Genomic DNA, 4,442 nt, shown 5'->3' on the forward strand with positions numbered 1-4,442 from the left:
TAACCAGGGAGGAAGTTTCAATAAGAAAGTCTGCCCATTTACTGAAACCGTAATTACCAAGTGGCATGAATAATAGGAAAACTAACTCCAGTCTCTGATCCATTTAGGTCAAGCAGCCAAGCGCACACATTTTCAAGTAGGAGAAGCAGGGTCCCAAAGGCCACACAGCACTTCTGGCTGGATCTCAAACTGGGATGCCTCACCATGGAATTCCAGCATCCCCCTCCCCACCGAACTGGACAGCCAATTGAGTCCTGCCACCGTCCAAAGATGCCCTTACTTGGCTATTGGCCCACCTGAGCTCAAACCCAGAACTCTTGCACCCATAAAACACCTTGCTCTCCCATACCAGGCGCAACTTCCCTGACTCCCAGCTCCAGAGTCACGGAACCTCGCCCGGAAATTGCAGACTTGAATAAATGCCTTCTTGGCTCCATAACGTGGTCTCTTTTTCCTCCCATCTCTGCCTACATTTATTAAATCTTACAGGGAGGACCCCTTCACAGGCCCCCTGAATCCCCTTTTTGGAATGGACAGGAAGGGCAGGAGGGCAGGATCCTTGGATGATCTATCCCTTGAATGCTGAAATGTGATGGAGCCAAGACTCTGGCAACACTGTAGGCTCAGGGCTGGTGGGTGCCCCACACAGGGAAGAGCCAAAAAAGAACTGAAATGATTCCTGATGACAAACCCAGCCTAGAAATTTAGGGTCTTGCCCAGGAAGTAGAGGCGTGAGAGAAGGTACTAGAGATTTGGGGTTAAAGGGCATCATGTCACTGCCTGGCTCCCCATCCCCACAGGTGGTGCGGACCCCCTCCATAATTCATCACTGCCTCCAGCTTCCTTTTCTCAGAGGCCTGAGGATTGATCCAAGGGCCCTGAGGGCAATGAAACAGCCTCCTCAGAGTTGGCATCTATCCCGAAACAAAGTCGTGATTCACAGAATCATATTGATTCTGAGAACATATTTCCCTTTCAGAATCCTGTGCCAATTTTCCTGCCTCAGAATGGGATTTTGTGTTTCAGCTTAAACAAGGCATATTTCACATACAATATACTAATGTTATACCCAGATTTTATTATTGTCCCCAAAAACCAGAAACCGCCAGGGAGACCGAGTCACACACGCAAAAGCAAAAGGCTTTATTACGAGTTTAGGCTGGCCAGGACTAAGCTCGGGCTCACAGACTTTACCGGCACAGTGGATCCATGCTGAGAGCCCCGAACAAAGTTGGGATAGGGCCTTTATGGGTTTGGGAAGGGGGAGTTACAGGAAATTGTGACACAGGTACAGGGGTCCAATCATTATTATACAATATTATTGACAGCAGGTTTAACCATTCACATTGCCTAGAGTATTTGTTACTTTTGGCGGGACCCAATCACAACATTTAGAGTGTTAATCAATTACAGAGTGGGCCCAGGACCCAGGACCTTCACGTAGGGTGTAACTAGCCTCAAGCAATAAGTGATTACCTATAGCTTCCATTTCTGGGCCTGCCCTTAGAAATGTTAAATATGTTAGCAGGCCTTTCCTGATTGTTACAAGGGTGGTCCCTCCTGCCTTGGGCAACGTGTGCCCTTCTGTTGTCTAATGATTAGAGTCAGTTTGTTTCAGACCTGCGTCCCTACACTAACCCTGTTGAAATTGTACATTTTTATATACTTTGACATACAGACACACACATCATGAAGCTAGGTGACGGGACTTTTCTTCTACATGGCAAATTTCACACCAGCAGCTGTGCTACTTGAGGCAGATACAAATCTAGGAATACATAAACTACTCACACAGAGACCCTCACACAAGCATATGTCTGCTCAGAGTCACTTTTCTCAGTTCACAAAGACACGCCCAGTCTCCATGCACACACACACTCACGATGTGAATGCCACACAGCTGCTTGTGAACACATGAACATGGTTTACCCCATCCACCTTTTCACTACGTCTGTGATCCTCATTTCATTGGAAATCCAAACTCAGAAGGACTCTCCTGACTCAAGACAGCAAGTTATTGATTCTAGAATATGTACCATTAACATCTTTTACGACGGCCAAAGGGACCTACAGAAAAGAAAATAGCATCAGGGCCAGACCATCATGTACACTGATTGCACTGCTCTTTAGTTCTCTTGGTGACTTTAGATAGGGAACACAGTGGTTGAGTCAAAGGCCCCAAAAGCAAGTGAACAGGATGCATGTCGGAAGGGGTTCTTGCTGGGGAATGTGTCTCTTGGGTCCACTTAGGATGGCGACTACAGAATTCACACCCAGGCAGGGAAAAATGCTGTAGAGGAAAAGGATCCTACGACTCTGTCTTTAGGCAGGGTTGGCATTGCCAGTGTGAATGTCCTCCTGACCCAGGTAGCAGTTGGCAAGAAACAACCACTCACCCGTCTCCCCAGCAGGGAGATTTACAATATCATCTAACATGTACATTGTCATATTTACAACCAAATTGGTTGGGAATGTCACTAAGAAAGCAATTTGTGTTCCTCAGGCAAAGACTGACAAGCTCACCTCATGGGGAAATGCCCATCTGGAGGATGATGCTGTGGGCAGAGAAGAAACTTCTGTACGCTCTCCTTCCTGAGGGACAACTAGGACACAGAACAGATGTCAGTACATTGGTGGTGCTGCTCAAGAAGAACTCAGGGACTGGTGCGTGATATGACCGTGGGCCAGAGCATATGGAGGCTTTTGGTCACCTGCACGGACTGAATGCTACTGCTGGGTCACCCTCAGCAACAGTCCTTAAAGTGTGCAGTGTGAGGGGTGTTTTTGAGAAGGTAGACATTGGCCATTCTACTGTGTCAGTGGGACATATCTCCTGGGGAAACACATTTCTCTCTCTCTCTCTCTCTCTCTGTCTCTCTCTCTCTCTCTCTCTATCTCTCTTTCTCCTTTTGTGTGTTTCTCTATCTCTTTCTCTGTCCCTCTGTTTCTGTCTCTCTCTCTCACATACACTGATAATCACACTACATAGAGTCACACAGACAAGACACCATGAAGCCTCATGCACACACACCCACAACACATGCAGTGAATACACTGTGTTCCTTGTCCTGTAAACATGGGCATAGTGTGCTCTCAGACCTCTGTGAAATTAAACTAGAAACCCACAGCAGAGAGAAACCTTTGAAAACACAAAATTCTGGAGACTTCAAAATACACTTCTGAACAACACAATGGTCATAAAGTCTCAAGAGAAACTGAAAACTACTTTCAATTAAATGAGGTGAAAATAGGATATGATAGAAAATTGTGGAAAGCAGCATTTCGGGGAAATTTATGGTCCTGGATGCCATGTGTTACAAAATAAGAGACATATCGTGAATCGATCAGGCTTCCCCCTTAGGAAACAAGGCAAAGTACAGTAATGGAACATAACAGGAAGCAGGAGGAAAAAATATTATTGTAGATATCAATAATTTTGAAAACAAAATTATCAGAGAAAACTAAAGCAAGACAAAAGCTGGTTCATTTACAAAGAATGGATAAAGCTCTAGCCTAACGATGAAGAAAAGAGGAGTCATCACTACTGATCCTATGGGTACTGAAAGGATCTTGAAGTAATACTTGGAACTCTAATATAGCTTAACTACAGAGGGCAGTTCCTTCAAAAACACAAAGTACCAAAACCCACATAAGAGAAATAGATCATCTGAAAAGGTGTGTATCAAAGAAATTGAGTCGGTCAGAGAAACACAAATCATTTGGTTTCACTCATATGTGGCATTTAAGAAACAAAACAGGGGCGCCTGGGTGGCTCAGTCGGTTGAGCATCTGACTTCGACTCAGGTCATGATCTCACGGTTTGTGGGTTCGAGCCCCGCTTCGGGATCTTTGCTGACAGCTAGCTCAGAGCCTGCAGCCTCTTCAGATTCTGTACCTCCCTCTCTCTCTCTGACCCTCCCCTGCTGGTGCTGTCTCTCTCTGTCTCTCAAAAATAAATAAAAAACATTTAAAAAATTAAAAAAAGAAACAAAACAGATGAACATATGGGAATTGGGGTGTAGAAAGAGAGGGAACGAAACCACAGGAGACTCTTAACGATAGAGAACAAACAGGGTTGACGGAGGGAGGTGGGTGGACGGGTATTAAGGAGAGCACCTCCTTGGATGCTCCCTGGGTGTTGTATGTGTAAGTGGTGAATCACTGGATTTTACTTCTGACTAATATTGCACTGTATATGAACTAACCAAAATAATTACAAATTAAAAGAAAATTGATTAATAATTAATAAATAACCCATAAAGGAAGTGCCAGCCCCAGAGGGTTTCACTGATGAAGGCTAACACATCTTATAAAGCAAAACACAGTCTTGCTGTATCATCCAGCAGGCTCACACAACGGCATTTACCCAGTGGAGCTGCAAGATTATGTCCCCCAGAAACCTGGGCAGGAGTGCTCTGCAGCATTATTTATGGTCACCAATA

The sequence above is a fragment of the Suricata suricatta genome, chromosome 14 (assembly GCF_006229205.1).
Source record: "Suricata suricatta isolate VVHF042 chromosome 14, meerkat_22Aug2017_6uvM2_HiC, whole genome shotgun sequence".
Classification (NCBI taxonomy): Eukaryota; Metazoa; Chordata; class Mammalia; order Carnivora; family Herpestidae; genus Suricata; species Suricata suricatta.